Source organism: Sminthopsis crassicaudata, chromosome 2 (genome assembly GCF_048593235.1).
Source record: "Sminthopsis crassicaudata isolate SCR6 chromosome 2, ASM4859323v1, whole genome shotgun sequence".
Taxonomy (NCBI): Eukaryota; Metazoa; Chordata; class Mammalia; order Dasyuromorphia; family Dasyuridae; genus Sminthopsis; species Sminthopsis crassicaudata.
Genome location: NC_133618.1, coordinates 194,231,004 through 194,252,037, shown reverse-complemented (window position 1 = coordinate 194,252,037; position 21,034 = coordinate 194,231,004). Strand labels below are relative to the sequence as shown.

Sequence of the window (21,034 nt, the reverse complement as noted above, 5' to 3'; positions counted from 1 at the left end):
TAGAGGTTAGGCTATATACAAAAGTAAAGATAATGTGGTCCTTGCTTTCAAAGAATTGATATGATAAGTTAATAGAATAAATGCCTTATACATCAGAGATTTATGGTTTCATTGAAGTGAATGATCCTTTCATCAATAAAGATCACTCCACCCATTAAAATTTATGTAAGATAAGAATGTTGCTATGTCCAAAAAGTGCTCCAATCTGCAATTATCCTGATAATAAGATTCTCTTCCAAGTTTTAGTGGACTAATAGACACATCTTATACACAGATCTGCCACATAAGCCTGAATTCAAAGCCATTTTAGATTGGTAGGATATGCTGAGCTTAGGTTCCACTGCATTGCCTTGGAGAATAAAGAGTCATTTCTGTGCCATAATGAATCATCAAAGAAGGAAATTAGTGTAAGATGATGGTGACGATGATGATGAAGCAAGGAAAAAGTCCTTCAGAGCTACAGAAAAACTTTACATCCAAGTGTACATAGAAGCATGGAGAAAGAAAAACAGGCAGAGGGATCAGAAAAAAAAATGAATGAAGCATTTGAACAGGAATTAGAGTGATGCATATGATTGTAACAGGTAGAAATAGGTCTAGGACTGGGGAAGCAATAACATAGGGCATTTTCAGGGGAAAGGATGACACCAAGGTGAGAAAATACAGGATGTTTTAAATAACTTTAAGCAATAGCAGCATAATTGGGATTAGAGTATAGCTTCCTAAAAATAATAATAGGTAATATTTATACAGTGAATTGTTTTTAAAGGCTTACAAAGCGAATTTTGTAACCACCCTCATTTTACTCCCACAATAATCCTAGGATATAGATTCTTAGCCCTATTTTAAATGTGCAGAAACTCAGTAAAACAGTGGTAAAGTGATTTGTCTGGGGTCATATAGCTTGTAAAGGTCTGAGATAGGATTCTTCTCTTCTTCTCTCTTCCCTATATTGGTATGTGTATATGTATGTTTATGTGTATGTATATGTCTCAATGTCTTTATTTGATTATCACACATATACCCAGAAACCCTTCTGCTTTCTGATAAGATATAGTATTATACTATATAGATAGATAGATAGATAGATAGATAGATAGATAGATAGATAGATATAGATATAGATATATACATATATAGAGAGAGGTAGATATATATAGATATAGATATAGATATATATGATATTTCTTTGTAATTGAAGAATATTCTCCTTTCCTATTTTCCCCACCTATGCCGGATATAAAAGTTTGAAAAATGAATATAAATAGCCAATGAAAATAGCCAAATGAAACAACCAAAAACATAATTGTTTGTTTTTTTTTCTTTTAGCTCAGATCGCTGGCAAAAGTTGACAAATTTGGAAAATAGAATCAACAAGGTGAGAAAGGAATATGGGGCAAAGAAAGAGAGAATAGGATAGAAGTAGAAAACAATGTTTCAAGCTATAAATCAGCTACATGAGTTATAATGTTTTAAGACTTGAATGTTTTTTTTGTTTGATAGCTATTGATAGTACTTTTACTAAATTGGAAGTACACATATTGAAATCACAAAAATATCAAAATTCTGAAGCGTTATTATTGCTTTATTTTTATTCTATTTAAAATTTTTGAGCCGAACCTGTGATTTCTTTCCTATAAAGAACTCCCAATGGAAAAATTTCCTCTAGCAATGAAAATCAATACTTTCTATTTCACTTAGGGATTTACAAAGTTACTTGAAACACTGAGAGATTACATGATTTTCATTGGGCCACACTGTCAATAAGTATTCTAAACAAGATGGCTTCAACAGCTAGCCTTGGATTCACTATCCTGTTCTGTTTCCTTTTATACAGCAAAATATTTTGCACATTATATTACTAATATAAAAGTATTAATAGTTATAAAAACTATCTAATATGATTATTTCAAAAGCTTCTACCAAAGAGGGTAAAAAAGAAAGCATATGGTATCTTGTTTTTCCTAGGAATTTAATTTAAATTTTTCAGAGTAAATTTTCAAATATTATTTCATTTTACCCCAATTACAATTCTGGAAATTGTATTCTTATCTCCATTTTACATTTGTAGAAAATGAGATAGACGCAATGAAGCAACTTGCCCAAGATCATATAACTAGTAAATATAAGTGGTGGAATTTGAACTCAGGTCTCTGACTTCAGACTAATTTTTCTGTCAATATTTTGAAGAAAATATTCATCTGGAAATATACCGCTCAAGCCTGTACATTCTTTTTTTTTCACATTTAAATACACACACACATACATTTATTCAAGACAGCTATATTATCCTATAGAAGCAAGAAAAAACAATCTTTAAATTTGTTCATAGATAATTAAAATAAGGAAGATAGAATAGGCTTTTTGGCTTTTGGTTTATTAGCCATGGCTGGATGTCTAAAAGCAAAAATTTCCTCTATTCCTATATTAGGTGAATAGTTAGTCCAGTTGGCTCTGATGTCTTTTTCATCTCCATATTTATTTCTATGATAGAACTTCTTAAACTTTTCTCCTTTCAATTGAGAAATTTTTTATTATATATTTTTATAATATTATCCCTTGTATTCATTTTTCCAAATTATCCCCCCCTCCTCCACTCCCTCCCCCCATGACAGGCAATCCCATACATTTTACATGTGTTACAATATAACCTAAATACAATACATGTGTGTAAATACCATTTTCTTGTTGCACATTAAGTATTAGATTCCGAAGGTACATGTAACCTGGGCAGACAGATATTAGTGCTAACAATTTACATTCACTTCCCAGTGTTTCTTCTCTGGGTGTAGCTACCTCTGTCCATCATTGATCAACTGGAAGTGAGTTGGCTCTTCTTTATGTTGAAGATTTCCACTTCCATCAGAATATATCCTCATACATATTGTTGTTGAAGTGTACAGTGATCTTCTGGTTCTGCTCATTTCACTCAGCATCAGTTGTTGTAAGTCTCTCCAAGCCTCTCTGTATTCCTCCTGTTGGTCATTTCTTACAGAGCAATAATATTCCATAACCTTCATATACCATAATTTACCCAACCATTCTCCAACTGATGGACATCCATTCATCTTCCAGTTTCTAGCTACAACAAAAAGAGCTGCCACAAACATTTTGGCACATATAGGTCTCTTTCTGCTCTTTAGTATTTCTTTGGGGTATAAGCCCAGTAGTAGTACTGCTGGGTCAAAGGGTATGCACAGTTTGATAACTTTTGGGGCATAGTTCCAAATTGCTCTCCAGAATAAGCCTGTACATTCTTAACAGTATAGCAAAAAGGACAGCATCTGGAGACATTTTTTTAAACTCACGCCTTTGACACACTTCCTAGCAATGGGTCAATCACTCATTTTTCCTGTGTATCTGTTTCCTCATTTCTAAAATGGAAGGAATTGAAGCAGCTAAATTCTGAGATCACTACCTGACGTAGAACCTGATACTTTTAAGAATCCTTTATATATATAGGAATGTCGTAAAATATTAGTGACTTCTCAAAGCAATGTGGAAGACCTAAATAATAAAAATTATACTTATTTCTATATATTGAAAATTTCATATGTTAAAATAAAATATCTAGAGAAGAAACTTGAATGTCTTATAAATCAACATCTAACTGGTTCTAATACTTTTGCATCATGCATTTAAAAGAAACAGACACCCAGAAAAAAAGAAATAGAGAAAGAAAGAAAAAAGGAAGGAAAGAAAGAATCAATGAAAGAAGGAAGGAAGGAGAAAGATAAAGGAATAGAGAGAGACAGAGGAATAGAGACAGAGAGAAGAGAAAGAAGAGAGACAGAAACTGAGACAAAGAGACAGAGACAAAGAGACACAGAGAGAGAAAAAGACAGAAAGAGAGTGCAAATCTCCAATGCCTATACCTCTCATCAACTGATACTATGACAACAAGATGCATTTGCCTGTCAAGGAGAAGCTCAGCCTTCATTGGGGGATTGTCACAGCTCCCTGAACATAGCAGGGCTAGTCCTGTGGTTGAGAAGAGGAATGATTAAACTGCTCAGTCTCTGGAACCAAATTAACTCTTTCTAACCACTAGGGTTTCAAGGAACTGGAGTATATAATTGACTATGTGGACCCTGGTGGCCTAAAAGAGTTAATTTCCCTCCAGAAATGAGCAAATTCACTTCCTTCTCAATGGTAGACTTCTACTCCTCTAAGAACCATAAAAAGTTGAATCAGAACAAGATTGGAAAGAATATTAGAGATCATTCAATACACACTCCCTCCTCTTTTGACAGGTTAAAAAAAAAAATGAAAATTTTTAAAAGGTATAGTCTGCCCAGAGTAACAAAGTAAATAGTAGTAAAAGACAGGTCTACAAGTCATACTTTATAAACTTCTAGCCCATAAGTCAACAATCTTACACTAATGTAAAGTCATTATCTCAAATGAATCTTCAAGTGATGATAATCATTCACATATATGCAAGACAGAGTACTTTGCAACTATTATTTCAATGGATCCTTACAACAATCTTCTGAACAAGGTACCATAGGTATTAACAATACTAGAAGTAGGAATCTTTGCACCTCAGGCAACCCATGCAAATCATGTCTAGGATAAGACAAAGAAGGTACTCTAAACAGGAAAGAGAAAGTGATATTACTCTGCAAATGAACAAACATCTTGAGGTAGAACTAAGCTGTTGCTGAGGAGACTGTTCACTCCCTTCCCCATTCCACCACCATGCAGTTATTTGATAGGGTCCTATTTTGACTAATTGTTATTTTCAATACATAGGTGTCAAATTCGGTTGCTTCTTCATATTTAGCATCGTAGAAGACTGATGTTGCTAGGGAACAGAGTAGAGTCATAATTTTTAGAGCAAAGATATACAGATTTTTTTAAATGTTTTGAAAAAATAGGGGGGAAAGAGTACTTGAAGCCTTTCCTTTTCTCCCCACCCTCCCCCCAAAAAAACCCTCAAACCATCACATCAGAGCTGGAAAGGATAACAGATAGTTTAATTCTTCTACTTGTTCAGAGTCACAAAGGAAGGTTAATTTTACTCTTTTTGAAATTAAGCATGATCTGAGATAAAAAGTTCCAAACATTTAGACTCACAACTAAATGTAATATTAGAAGTCATCTTATCCAACTCTGTCATTTTCAAGAGGAGGCAGCAGAAATTCAAAATTAGTTTCAAAGCAGAGACCCAAGGGTCTAATGTTTTTCCCAACAAATTAATGACATTTATTCTCCTATAGTGTCTTTAACCTTTGAGAGCCCCTAATATCCAATGAGATAGGACTAAAACCTGTGAGAGGGGGAGCTAGGCTCAGTGTTTGTCTGGGAACATCCTGATCCCAGTCTCACCAGCATCACCCCTGTCCTAGGCTCTTGTTGACAGGATAACTACAAAATTTCAAGGGAAAAATCAAAGGTCCAGGGGAAAGATAACCCAGGAGCATTTCCAGATAAGCATGTTGACCTAGAGGGAGCTATAAGACTTCCATCATTCTTTCCTATCCTCACCTTGCCTAAGGTGCCTACTCCATTACCTCCCCCTTTTCTAGAGTGGATGGTATTGAGAATCTACTGAATATTCCTTGCAATGAAGAGTTATTACACCATCCCTAGAACAGATGAACCTTTATCTTCCCAAATATGCTGAAAAGCCATTTTTGAACTTATAAAACAGCCTGTTGTAATATCAACCTGGTCCTAATGTAACTAAATTTTTAAAGGACTGTTCTTATATTGGCAATGACATCTCACAAACTCATCGGGTAGCTCTTTAAGTATTGGGGTTTGGATTTTTTAATATTTAAAAAATTAAAGAAGTGGCCTTGATTTTGACTCTAAGCACATTTAGAAATAGCATTAATATAAGAAAGAAACTAAAATTTGAAACAACTTGAGCGTGGGGAAGTATATATTTCAAACATAGTCTATCAATCTAGCTACTTCATTATTGTGAGTGTCCAATTCAATCAAAAATGCATTTGAGGGCACAAGTGGTAGTAATAATGATTATAAGTAGTAGCATATAAATATAACATATTTATATAACACTTACTTTTTTGCCAGGCACTATAATAAGTGCTATACAATTATTTCATTTAATCCTTATAAAAATCATGAGAGGTATATGCTATTATTATCTCCATTTTTTAGATGAGGAAACTGAGGCAAATAGAGGTTACGTTAATTTCTTAAAGTCACACAGCTTGTCTAAGACTGGATTTAGACTCAAGTCTTTCCAGTCCCAGGTCTGACACTTTATCCACAGAACCATGTAACTGCCTTAATTGACTTATCACGTTTTTGCAACATTAGTCATCAATAATTAGCATTATTATCAATGTTAGCTAGCATTTACATTTACAGAGTGATTTAAAGTTCACAACATGTTTTTTACATACCATCTCATTAGATCCTTCCAACGACCTGTGAGGTAGGACCTATCATATTATTCCCCATTTTACAGATGCTATTTTCATCAATTTAAAGAATTGATGAGTTGTCATAGGAAACAGGGATTAGATTTAGGCCCCCAAGGTAGAGCCAGAGTAAAATTTCAACAACTCTAAGGCAGGACAAAATTATCCTAATTATCAAAGGGTATTCAAAACTGAAGTATCTATCTTTTCATTTGCTAAATTTCCAATTAGTGAAAGTATTCAAGCAGAAGCTAGATAGTCATTTTAGAAGCAATTCATGTTTCAGGTGGAGATTAGACCAAGTGACCTTTGAAGTTTTATAAAATGACAATTTTCGTTTTATAGTAGACTTTGTGCATAGACTTCATATTCTCAGAATCTGTAGAGCATGGAAAGAAAATTTAACTTAGAAACCATAGCAAAAATGAAGAATTTATCTGAAGATTTTGCTGAGGCAATTTCAACTTCCTTCAAAATTGTCATCACTTTTTGCTAAAGTACTCAATTTTGGGATGTGACTTGTGCCTTAGGTATACCATAATTCTTCAACTAGTGAATAGAATCAGATTTGATTGACATTTTCTGTATGTTTAAGTAGTGTGCCACTATATTTCAAGAGGCTTTAGGGAACTATCACATTTAAATATTGCAATGGGATCTTCAATTTTAAAAATTACCTTCTAAGTCACATGGAATCAGTTATGCCAATGTCTTGGCCTTATTTCAGAAAAAAGAGAGAGAAACTTCAGCCTGTCTCCAATAAGACAGATTCAGAAGAACAGCTCCAAAATACTTTTGCTCATTCAATATCACATTTTATTGAATGAGCAACATCACTCAGCAAGTAAGCAAACACTTTTAAATAGAACCCAAATGCCATTTTAGACCAGTATTTCTTTTTTTATCATAATAGAAGCAGAAAAATTATTTTAATTAATTAATTAATTTAATTAATTAATTTTTACAAAAATTTTATGCATAGGTAATTTTTCAGCATTGACAATTGCAAAACCTTTTGTTTCCCCCCACCCCTTCCCCCAGATGGCAGGTTGACTAATACATATTAAATATCTTAAAGTATAAGTTAAATACAATATATGTATACATGTCCAAATAGTTATTTTGCTGTACAAAAAGAATCGGACTTTGAAACAGTGTACAATTAGCCTGTGAAGGAAATAAAAAATGTAGGCAGACAAAAATACAGGGATTGGGAATTCTATGTAGTTAGACCAGTATTTCTTAAAGTGTAGTCTGGGGACCATTCCAAATCCAAGCGAGTATGTGATATTAAAATTATTTTCATAATGATATTAAGGTATTTTAATTCAGTGCAGTCAGGAATTCAAATCCTACCTCACGCTCTTAATAGCTGTGTGATCCTAGGCAAGTGACTTAACTTCTGTCGGCCTTAGTTTCTATAACTATAAAATGAAAATAATTATAGTATCTACCCAACCAGGGGTTTGTAAGGGTCAAATGAAATAATATTTGTAAAGCACTTAGCAAAATGTCTCACATATTTGTAGGTATTTGATAAATGTCTGTTCCCTTTTCCCTATTTCCCTTTAGGTAAATATTGATAGATATAATCCACATTAATCCACATTGGGGGAATCCATCAATAATTTTTAAGAGTGTTAAAAGGTCCTGACATCCAATGTTTAACATGATAAGAAATGTGCTTTTAAAAACATGGAGTATAATGGTTCAATTGTATTGCAAAAAGAGAGAACATTGAGCCTTCTAGGATGCAAACCTTGGCTTTACATTTACTCACTATTTATTCTTGAATAAGTTGTTTAAGGGCTCTGACCCTTAGTTTCTTTAACTAGAAAAGGAAGTGCATGGATTAGAGGATCTAAAATATCCCTTCCTCTCCTAATAATGGTCTTTGGATTTGGAAATTGAATTTTCTGTTTAATCAAAGCCCATAATTTATAGCTGAGAATGCTGAGAAAATTGAGATCCCTTAACACTGAAATATTTTCATCCCAAGCACATGTGGGTATCTAATTTCCCATTGAGCTATGCTTCAAACTACATTGGTTTTGTTTGTACAAACTCTTTTAAATTTAATATAGTCAAAATTACACATTTTATATGTCATAGTGTTCTGTTTGGTCATAAATTCTTTACCTCTCCATTGATCTGACAGTTGAAGTAATCCTTATTCTCCTAATTTGTGTATCTTTTTACCTTTATGTCTCAATCAAGTACTCACGTTGACCTTATCTTGGTATATAGTGTAAGAAGTTGGTCTATCCCTAGTCTCTGCCATAATGTTGTCAAATTTTTTGTCAAATAATAAGTTTCTTTTCTAGATGTATGGTCAACCTGCTAAGCAGGACTCTCTCAAGAATCTTGCCAGCAAATTCTATAAGCAGGAGACTCTCCAATTATAAATTCACTACTCTTGGATCCCTGAAAGCAATTTGTTGTTGTTGTTGTTTCCAATTCTTTATCACCAGATTTGGGGTTTTGATTTGGGGTTTTCTTGGCAAAGACACTGAAGAATTTTGCCATATTCTTTTCTAGATCATTTATAGATGAAGGAACTGAACCAAATAGCTTTAAGTGACTTGCCAAGATTACACCTCTAGTAAGTATTTGAGGCCAGAGCAGAACTTACAAAGATGAGCCTTCCTGATTCTAGGCTGGGCATGGATGCACTGCACTATTTATAGTGTGCACTAAAGGACCATTTCTAGAGCTTGTTCTATGATCAATATAGCCAATTTAGTCTCCTGACATTTCCAGGTTGATTCCTCTGTGAATAATAAAATGCCACAGAGCAAGATACCAAAGTATCTTAAGAGGAGTCTGAAGGAGGAAAGACAAAGTTTTGACACATAGGCCCCAAGTGTTAGTGTTGCTTTCAGAAGCTGAGTATATGCATAGTTAGACTTTTTCATTTGATTTCATTTTCACTTCAGCTAAGCTTTAGCTTCATACTTAGGCACTAATATTATTTGTCAGTTTTACATCCATGTGCCCAGAGGCTAATGATGGGTATATCTTTTATAAATCTAATCAGTAAGTAAATAAACTCAGTATGTAGATCCTTTGCCAATAAAGTGCCTCCTTCTATAAAAGCTCTTTTATAAAAATAAGGTGACATCTCCACTGAAAATTATGAATTTTCTTGTGATGGCCTTTTGAAAACCAGAAGCTGAAAGCATATTTTTTGGCATAACTATTCCATAATAACATATTTGATTTATGTATGCTTGCATGTTGAATGGCATTTTATGAGGATGCTGAGTAGTATGGATCTTAATATTGATTAATTGGTCTTTTCACATATTATTCCAGGCCATTTGTGAACCTAATTCATCTTTAGCTTTTTTTTTTTTTTTAATACTTGGTAGCATTATTTTTTTTTCTTTTAAGTATTAACTGCTTGGCTTGGCTATTCTTTCAAATTCTCCTATTGACTTCCTAACTGAATATCAGAAAAGAAGTTTAATATATCCAACAATAAAAAAGGCAACAATGCTGTTTGGGGAGTTGTAGCTAAATCTATGGAACAGCTAGATGGCACAGTGAATAGAACACAGGGCCTGGAATCAGAAGGGACCAGAGTTCAAATCTGAATTCAGATACATGTGTGACACTGGCCAAGTTACTTAATTCCTTCCTATATAAAACTAGAGAAGGAAATGGTGTATTACTCCAATACCTTTGTCAAGAAAATCTCTGGACAGTTGATCAAGAATACGAGGTTGGAAAGACTCTGTGACATGAGTGAACAGCAGCAACAGCTACACCTATTATCTCATGTCAAAAATATTTGTGAGTTTTAGTGAATTGCAAACTATGAGTTATTACTGAAGTCTGAAAGATTAAATATGTAGATAGGTTGAATTAGGAGAAAAGTGGGCCAGTCTTTTATACTCTTCCCAGTCAGATACCTCTTGGAGTATTGTGTTTATATCTTGAGATTCTATTTTAAGAAAAAAAAATTGACCAGCTAGAAGACAGCTAGCATAATATAGATTAAAAAACATATAGCAAGAGTTGGAGAACTGTGGATGTTTATAATGGAGAAGGGAAGATTTTATGCATGGGATATGGGAAAGACAAAAGAGATTTTTTTTCAATTATTAAAAAACTTGCTGTATAAAATGGAATGCTCAACGAGCATTTAATATTCATCCGGCACTATGTTATGAGACAGCTAGGTGGCACAGTGGATAGTGTACCAGGTTTATAACTAGAAAGATCCATCTTCATGAGTTTAAATCTGATAATTCTGTAGCTCTGCCAAGAAAAATCCCATAATGAAGCACAAAGAGTCAGACATGACTGGACAGCAATAACAAAATGCTGAGAATATGGATAAGAATTTGTCCTATGACTTCATTGATATAGGGAACTACAAATGGGGAAATTACCTCTACCAATGAAGATTAGTCTTACAAAATAACAAAAGCACTGAAATATACAATGACATGTCCAGCATTACACTGTTAGTATGTGATAAAGGAGGAACTTTGACTAAGTTTCCTGTATTCAAGGACAAATTTCTGTCCACTATGCAAATGCTGTCTCTAGTTATTAAGGATAAAAAGATTAAAGGGAAAAAAGGTTCTCCTTAGGAAACTTGCATTTTAGTAAGGAAAATAACAGTAAATTAGACATTTTTTAGCTTAGCCCCCAGAAAGCAAAGCCAGGACAATGATTAGAAAATTGCAAGACAGATTTAGAATCACTATATACAGGGAGACATGAGAAAACCTTCCTCTTTTTTTTTTAAATAGTTTTTATTTACCAGATATTTGCATGGGTAATTTTACAACATTGACAATTGCAAAACCATTTGTTCCAATTTTTCCCCTCCTTCCCCCCCCCCCCGATGGCAGGTCAACCAATACATGTTAAATATGTTAGAGTATAAATTAAATACAATATATGTATACATGCCCAAACAGTTGTTTTGCTGAACAAAAAGAATCAGACTTTGAAATAGTGTATATTTAGCCTGTGAAGGAAATCCAAAATGCAGGCGGACAAAATTAGAGGGATTGGGAATTCTATGTAGTGGTTCATAGTCATCTCCCAGAGTTCTTTCACTGAGTGTAGCTAGTTCAGTTCATTACTGCTCTATTGGAATTGATTTGGTTCATCTCTTTGTTGAAAATGGCCACATCCATTAGAATTGATCATCATACAGTATTGTTGTTGAAGTATATAATGATTTCTTGGTCCTCCTCATTTCACTCAGCATCAGTTCATGTAAGTCTCTCCAGGCTGTTCTGAAATCATCCTGCTGGTCATTTCTTACAAAACAATAATATTCCATAATATTCATATACCACAATTTATTCAGCCAATCTCCAATTGATGGGCATCCACGTAGTTTCCAGTTTCTGGCCACCACAAAGAGGGCTGCCACAAACATTCTTGCACATACAGGTCCCTTTCCCTTCTTTAAGATCTTTTTGTACAAACCCAATAGCAACGCTGCTGGATCAAAGGGTTTGCACAGTTTGATAACTTTTTGAGCATAGTTCCAAATTGCTCTCCAGAATGGCTGGATGTATTCGCAGTTCCTCCAACAATGTGTCAGTGTCCCTGTTTTCCCACATTCCCTCCAACATTCTATATTGCCTTTCCCTGTCATTCTAGCCAATCTGACAGGTGTATAGTGGTATCTCAGAGTTGTCTTAATTTGCATTTCTCTGATTATTAATGATTTGGAGCATCTTTTCATATGACTAGAAATAGTTTCAATTTCTTTATCTGAGAATTGTCTGTTCATATCCTTTGACCATTTATCAATTGGAGATTGGCTTGATTTCTTATATATTAGAGTCAATTCTCTATATATTTTGGAAAGGAGGCCTTTATCTGAACCTTTGACTGTAAAAATGTTTTCCCAGTTTATTGTTTCCCTTCTAATCTTATCTGCATTGATTTTGTTTGTACAAAAGCTTTTCAATTTGATATAATCAAAGCTTTCTATTTTGTGATCAATGATGATCTCTAGTTTTTCTTTGGTCATGAATTCATTCCTTTTCCACAGCTCTGAGAGGTAAACTATCCTATGTTCCTCTAATTTATTTATAATCTCATTCTTTATTCCTAGGTCATGAACCCATTTTGACTTGATCTTGTTGTAGGGTGTTAAGTGTGGATCAATGCCTAGTTTCTAGCATTTTAATTTCCAATTTTCCCAGCAATTTTTGTCAAACATTGAGTTCTTATCCCAAAGGCTGGGGTCTTTGGATTTGTCAAACACTAGGTTGTTAGAGTTAGTAATTATTTTGTCATTTGGACCTAACCTATTCCACTGATCAACTAGTCTATTTCTTAGCCAATACCAAATGGTTTTGGTAACCACTGCTTTATAATATAATTTTTGATCTGGTACAGCTAGGCCACCTTCATTTGATTTTTTTTCATTTATTCCCTTGAAATTCTTGACCTTTTGAAAACCTTCCTCTTAGTTTGACTTATTCAGAAATAAAATGCCCAAGGATAGAAATTGAAGATGTGCTCAGAATTCCCATTACAAGAAATTCTAAATGAGTACTTGATGAACTACTTATCAGCAATGTTGTAGACAGGATTCGATATAAAGATAAAGATTGAGTTAAAGGATTTCTTAAGTACCAACTAATTCTAAATTTCTGATTCTTTAAAAACAAGGAAATGAAGAAATATAAATGACTGAATAATTTGATTTAGGGTAAGAAGTGGACTTTTAAAAAATGTTTGTATCTTCCTCAATGATTAGCATAGTTTTTCAGACAGCAGGAATTCAATAGATGTTTGTACATTGAATTGATGTTCAATTCAGTTTTACCCCATTGATTTATGAAAATAAATGACAGTCCCATTTCTTTATCTCCATCATACATCTCAGAATAACATTGGTCTCCCTAACTCTCCTTCTATCCCATGACCTAAATTGTCCAAGGTACCCAAAATGCCTAATAGTGTCTTCTGCTCTTAAGGAGACATCTAGGTCATAGCTGGATACAAAATAGTTTAAAATAAAGCTACATATATGATATCTATCTACTGCTATATTCTGGTAAATAATTGAGATGTGAAATTTACTAGTATATTTTAAAGCAATATGTCTTAATTCAAATGAAAAACTCAAAAAACTGCATAAATTAAAGTGACAGAGAGGTTCAGTTGTTTGAAAAAAAAATATTGTTAGTTCTAAATTCACAGAAAAAAATCTCCAGAATACATGATTTTGACACATTGGAACCTATTCAGTTTTCCTAACAAATCCTGAAATTTGGAAAAAGACATTTTACTTAGAGTAAATAATTTACATCTGTTATCTTGAAAATGTTTAAATCTATGCATTATATATAAAAATCAATTTATAAAGACAGATAAAGTTACTAAATCTTCTAGTTAAATAAGTCTTCAATTTACAAAAGAATTAATTGCCAAGATCTTTTGACTGAGAGTATATTTATGTATTGAATTATAAAAGATGAACTACTAAACAAAAAAATTGAAAGAGGTCAAAGAAACTTTAATCCTCAAATATTGATAGTTATTTTCAAAAACAATAACAATCATGACAAAACATCTCCAAAACTACTAGGTAAATCAGAGAGAAAATATAATTAGATGCATAAGATTTTTCAGGAATACATCTATTCAATAAAATAAAGTCAATGTAAACTCAGAAATTATGTGAAAATTAATTTTCATTAAATTTTAAGTGTTACTTAAAGAAATCAGGACAATTTTTAAAATGTGCAAATTTTCTTATATCTGTAACTAAATAAACTTAAGGAATTTTGATTTTTTAAAAGCCATAACAGGGATGTCATGTTTGATGGTATATCAAATTCATGTCAGAAAATTGCTGGCATTTGCTGCTTCCAAGCACAAAGAAGTAAACTGTGACCACCAAAATCATACATAGATTAATATAACCAAATGGAGGATAGAGAATCAGAAAAGGCCTCCGTATAGGATACAGTAAAACGGGGCACATTTTAAACATGAGATACCACTAGTGCAAAAAAAGAGAAAGAATGCCATTTATTAGCACAACTAATAGATTATCTAAAAAGAATGTGTTATGTATTTTTAAAAAATGAAATGGTATGGACTAAGATTGAGAAGGGCTTTAAAGAATTGAGAGGTTTGTTACTGTTGTTGTGGTAGTAGTGGTTTTACTGAGAGTGTGGATTCATTGAACAAATTTAGTAAAGATCTATGTGGTAAGAATTATATATTCAGAATATCATTTTTGGGTTGGGATTACAATATGCAGAAGATTAAAAAGGGAGAGTCCAGGGGCAAGAAAACCCATTAGGTGGTTATCTGTATTAGTGCATAAGAGAAAGAGCGAGACAGAGACAGAGACAGAGACAGAGAGACAGGGAGAGAGAAAGAGAAAGAGAGAGAGAGAGACAGAGACAGAGACAGAGAAAGAGAGAGAGAGAGAGAGAGAGAGAGAGAGAGAGTGTGTGTGTGTGTGTGTGTGTGTGTGTGTGTGTGTGTGTGTGCTTTTTATATGAATGGATGAGAATTAGGGATTATATAGAAAGGGATCAACTAGACTTGGCAACTGATTGGATATGAAGTAGAGAATAGGAAATGATAGTAATCAAAAGATTGTTAACCTGAATGACCAGAAAAATGTTGGTACTCTCAAAAGAAATGAGGAAGTTTGAGAAATATTTAAGACTTATTCCCTACCCCTATGGACCTTATTATAGTTTCTGGAGATAAGGAATTTATATAAGTAACTATAAAACAATATGAAATCATAATAATTTGCATTTCTATAGCCTTTAAGTATTATATGATCTCTATCACCGTATGATTAAGCAGGTGGATAAGCACTTTTTAGCAATGTTTTTAAAGGAATTTCTGTTCAGGTGTGGTTTAGGCTAGATGTCCCCGAGAGTCTTTGCCAACTCAGAGAACCTATGACTCTAAGACTTGCTGTCCAGAACACATCACAAATTGTGACAAGCTATTATGTACTATTGGCAGATGAAACTAAAAACATGAAATAATATTAAGTATCACAAATACTTGCTTCAGCCAACTGACTAAACTTTGAAGAGATTATTAAAATGTTTAGCCATTGAGAAAGTGGTTTAGTCCATTTGGGGAAAATGGAAAAGTCAATAAAAATCCAGGCAGAGTCAAATGGAGGCAATCCAATTTTGCTATCTTCTTTTCCCTTCTCCAAAAGTGGAATTAGTTCCTATTTACCTGTTGCTTCTGAAATTTCTTTCAGAGGAATGTGTCAAAATCTTTAACTGTTTCTGGAATCCCAGATTGTGCTAACTGACAAGTACATTTGCCATCTGCTTTAGAAAAGGAATCTGTGGTGTCTGCCACTTGTGACAAGCAATGTATTATGGTGAGAGACAGACAGCACGGTGTAGTGAAAGGAACACTGGGGTGGGAGTCAGAATACCTGAATTCAAATCTCAACTCTGTCATTTAATAAGTGAGTGAGTAACCTTAAGAAAGTTATATCCCATTTCTGAGTTTCTAATTTTTTAACTCTAAAATAAAATGGCAGCTGCTTAGTTGTTGACCTTCATTCTTGAAGAGAACAAAAATGATATCACTATGTTAGAGTGGGATTACAGTATGTCTGACTGTCATAGCAATATGAGTTCAGAGTGCTCTGCTACAGGTCGGACACAAATAGTCCATGTGAACATTTGAGGTAGCTTCTCTAATTTTGTGCATCTGGTATTTCTTTTAGACAATTTAATTCTGCTTTGCTCATAGAGAACATTACCTTCTCTGATGGTACTTCTCTGATGAGGGCATGCCATGCTGGACAGTGTCTCCCACATGATATAATCAATTTTAAAGTTCTTCAGAGAGACCTTGAGAGTGTCCTTCCTTGTATTAATTTTTCAGACCACCTTATGAGTTCTTGCCCTGTGTGAGTTCTCCATAATTTTTTTTGGCAAGTATACTTTTGGCATTTAAATGAGGCCAACCCAACAGAGTTGTGCTCTCAGAAGTAGAACTGGAATAGTTGGCAATTTAGCTTGAGAAACAACTTCGGTATCTGGTGTCTTATCCTGCCAGGTGATCTTCAGAATCTTCCTAAGACAATTCAGATGAAAGATATTCAGTTTCCTAGCATGGTACTGGTTTCATAGGCATACAACAATAAGGCCAGCACCATGGCTCTATAAACCTTCAGTTTGGTAGTAAGAATAATACTTATCCTCTCCTATAATTTACTTCTGAGCCTCCCAAACATTGATTTATTGATTTAAATTTTTTGGGCTAAGCTAAAGAGGAGATTCTTGCCTCAATTGCTACCTAGCCTTAATCACTGAATGGGTGCGAACTCAATCAAATCTGCTGAAGACCTTAGCTTAAAAAGACCAACGTCTCCCATTGCATCCAGGGCCATCTCCAGTGGTCCTGATTTATATCTGGACACTGGACCCATATGGTTCTGGAGGAGAAAGTGAAGCAGGTGACCTAGCACAATCTTCCCTCACTTAAATCCAATTCACTTGCATGTCAAGGCATCAGCTCCATGATGTCATGGTCCTCTTCAAGAATGAAGGACAAACAACAACCTAAACACTGAGTTAGCTCTGACAATGTTCATGTCAATCTCATCATCAATGTGGATATCCTTGGAAAGTATAGTGCCAAGGCAAAAAAAAAAAAAAAATTATCCATAGCATTCAAAACTTCACCATTTACTGTAACTAATGGTTCAGCATTTATAGATGGTGGGGTGCAGCTGATGGAGGACCTGTGTTTTTTTTGATGTTGTTAGGCAAAAATTAGCGAAAGCAGCAGAGATTGATCCATTCTTTGTTGTGTCTCAGTTTTGGGGGCTGTATTGAGCACACAATCATTTGCAAATAAAAAGTCATGCACCAATATTCTCTCCACTTTAGTTTTGATTTGGAGCCTTTTCAAATTAAAGAATTAATCATCAGTGCAGTACCTGAGAAAATACTAAGCCTAAAGTTAGGAAGACCAAAGGTAGAATCTTACTTTAGATACTAGTTATTTGATCTTGGGCCTGTCACTTAACATCTTAGCTTCAGTTTCTGCATGTATAAAAATTGGGGATAATAATAGCATCCACTTTTTTAGAATTCTTTGAAAATCAAGTGAAACTTCCAGTTGATCAATGATGGCCAGAAATAACTACACCCAGAGAAGGAACACTGGGAAGTGAATGTAAATTGTTAGCACTACTGTCTATCTACCCAGGTTACTTATACCTTCGGAATCTAATACTTAATGTGCAACAAGAAAATGGTATTTACACACATATATTTTATCTAGGTTATATTGTAATACATGTAAAATGTATGGGATTGCCTGTCATCAGGGGGAGGGAGTGGAGGGAAGGGAGGGATAATTTGGAAAAATGAATACAAGGGATCATATTATAAAAAAATTACTCATGCATATATACTGTGGGAAAAAAATTCAAAATTAAAAAAATAAATTAAAAAAAATAAATAAAGTAATGCAGACAATGATAAAATTAAAAAAAAAAGGAAAAAAGAAAATCAAGTGAGAGAATATAAGTAAGGTACTTCACAAATTATAAAATGGTATATAAATGTCATTATTAATAATCCAGGAGGTCCTTCTACTTCTAAATGCTATGATTTTAGTATAATTCCACCATCATATTTGCCTTTTAACTACATTAAGCTCCAGATTATAAAGAACTAATTAAGAGTTAACTAAAGACCAGTGTACAGGGTCAGTCTAGAAGGCAATCTCAAACAAAGATCAGAAAATGAGGCTGAAGGTGTCTGGAGCAAAAAACAATCTCAGAAAACCGTAATAAGTCTCTTGAGAAGGTAAATGTACTCATCATTATTGCATGTCATTATTAGTCTAGAATCATACAATCTCAAAGGTGAAAAGGGTCTCAAAATCCATCTACTCCAGATTGTACCTAAATAGAAATATTCAATAAGAGGTCCTCTAATTTCTCTAAGAAACCCATTCCTCTTTTGAATAACTCTCATTGCTTGTTCTGTCCAGGCCCTAAATAATATTTGCCGCTCCAAGCGTGTATCAACAAACTGTATTTCCTCCAAGTATGCTAAGACCTTACTAGGGTAACAATACCCAGTTATCTCAAAATGTTAGGTATAACACCCGTTCTTCCTCCTCTCTAGTTACTTACATTGTAGTGTATGTTGCTTCAAGTGGGAGAAGGGAAGAAAGGAATCTTCAATGGCTCCCTGCTGTTCTCCTCCTACTCTCATTCAAACTTTCTCAAAAGAGGAAAGGAAAAGCCCAGAAAAGAAAGGATGAGAAGAGGAGGCAGAGTGGGTAGAAGAGATTGAGAAGTAAAGGTCTGAGAATATTTTCAAGTGGTTTTCACCCACTCATAAATCACTTGAAATTACAGGCTTGTAGAAAAAATTTTCCCACCTCTTTCCACTCAGTTGCAAGCCCTGATGTGAATATTAATCCTTTTGCTCTGATGGATCTATTACAAGACCAAAGAATTATGAGTTTCTCTTATAGGAGTTTCATAAAGGATTATTTGCCAACCCTTCAAATTGAGCTTTTTACGGAGGGAGGGTATTTTTCCCATTCTTTACTGTATTTCCACTGACCAATTATAATTATGTCACCCAGGGCAGCTATTACAAGATCACCAGCTACTTGTCTGTAGGAGACTATGTAGTCATAACTATCCTGAGTCATAATTCAACTAAAGATTTAGAAATGTAGTTTTTAATCTAATTATCTATCTCTGAGCTGGTGTCTAATTAACAGGGTTATGCAAAATTTAATTGGGGAAAGGCCTCTCATCTGTTTCTTAGCAATTGCATCTTAAGAATTTTTTTAAAACTAAGTTTTAATATAAGACTTACAGCAGAAATAAGCCTTACAGATTCATAACTTTCTTCCACCCTCAACCTTACAGTTAAGGAACGCATAAACTTACTGTAACTCCCAGTTACCACATTATCTAAAAGTTGAGAGATTCTATCCCATAATGGGAGATAATCTTAGAAAGCAGAAAACTCAGATTTTCATCTGAGTTCTATTAGCAGTAGGACTCTAAAATAGTTTGGTCAAATCATCTCCAGACCTCAGTTTCTTCTTCAAAGCTAAGGTGTTGAAATGAATAATGAATTAACTCTTCAGATTCTGCTTTTTAAAAAATTATTCTTTCTATGACTTTTGTGCACATATCAGGAATTGAATTCCCTTGGGTAGGTTCCAAGAAAGACTTGTCTTTCTTTTTAATAATTTTCTCTTTATAACAGAATTCAAATGATGTTTGAGTGCATATTAGTAATAGTGTTCTAGGATAGTCATTCTGGGAATAAAGAAAATACTTACAGAGTAATCTGTATATTTTAATAGTGATAATATACAAATGATTCTTTTTCAAGTTAGTCAGTGTTTCTGTGGCCTATGTTAATGACCGAGGTCTTTAAGCTCAGATTTTTAAATGGATTAATTAGTAAACTTGATTTTTAAAAAATGTGACTAATATACGAAAAGGATTTATTTTGACTCAAAAAGGTAGGCTCATATAGAAATTAGTTTTAATTAAGATGAAGTTAATGTAAGTATAATAAAAAAATAATTAATTTGTATTATGTTTTGAAATAGAAGCTTTTTAATACTTGAAGATAAATTTTCCACAAATGAGAGGAAAGAATTTGGACCCATATCTCTCCTGACTCAATATCCGAGGTCTCTTTCCACTTCCCAACATGCTACTAAAGATGGTACTAAAATTGTGCTAAAAGAACTCATTGCCAGAGAATTTCATTAATGAATTGCTGAGAGAAAATTTGTTATAAAGTAAAATAAAATGGCAAAAATTTGTCATATAGAAAAGATAACATTTATTTTCATTGAAACAAAACATTTTAGCAACAGCATAATTTGGAATTCATAAAAAGTATCATTAACAAAAAATAAGGGGGAAGGCACTTGTTAAAAATAAAGCAAAAACATCTATGGGGACACAATACAGAATTCCACAGGTCTACAGAATTGGAGAATTTGAGGAATCTCAAAAGCCCTATAATCTAGTCCATAGCTGAACAAAAGTCCTTTCCACAACATCCTTGATGAATGATTATACAGCTTGTGGTTGAAAAGCTCTGGTTAAGAGGAGTCCCCACTCCTTCTTCACAGGGCCCAGGTGACTTTGGAACATGGTTGTTAGCAAATTGTTCTTGATAAATAAACCTATTTATGCAAAGAATAAAAAGAAGGAAAGAAAGGAGAAGAGAGGGAAGGAAGGAAAGAGAGAGAGAGAAAGACAGAGAGACAGAAACAGAGAATAGAAATTTCATTCCTAGATGGAAGAGACTGTTTCATTTTTTTTCCAAGTCCTTTCTGCTTACCATATAGAAGGCCCTTAATAAATTTTTGTTGAACGAGTGAATAATAAACTAATTTTCCTTAGAAATAAAGATGAAAAAGAAACTCAATAAATTCCATTTTTTTTCTTCTGGTAAGTTTGCTAAAAGTAAGCAGAAACAAAAACAAACGAATAAAAAGAAGATAGAATTGGAGCCTATAAGAAAGGAATCAGCCTTTAGGAATAAATGACATGTTCTTATTATCTTTCCAATATTTCATGCTCCTATTCCCTTCAGGGCTTGCTTGGTCACTAATCTTGCTGCCAACCAAGCTGA

General features: G+C 33.8%; 1 protein-coding gene across 30 annotated transcripts in view; it reads left to right on the top strand.

Moving 5' to 3' along the window:
* The window catches only part of MYT1L (myelin transcription factor 1 like), a 693,632-nt gene that overhangs the window by 226,709 nt on the left and 445,889 nt on the right, over window positions 1-21,034 (top strand). The window contains exon 6 of one of the 30 annotated variants that reach the window (XM_074288012.1): window positions 1,330-1,378. The exons of the other annotated variants lie outside the window; for them this stretch is intronic. The gene's annotated coding sequence lies outside the window, so the exon portion shown is untranslated. The remainder of the gene's footprint in view (window positions 1-1,329; window positions 1,379-21,034) is intronic. 30 annotated transcript variants of the gene reach the window in all.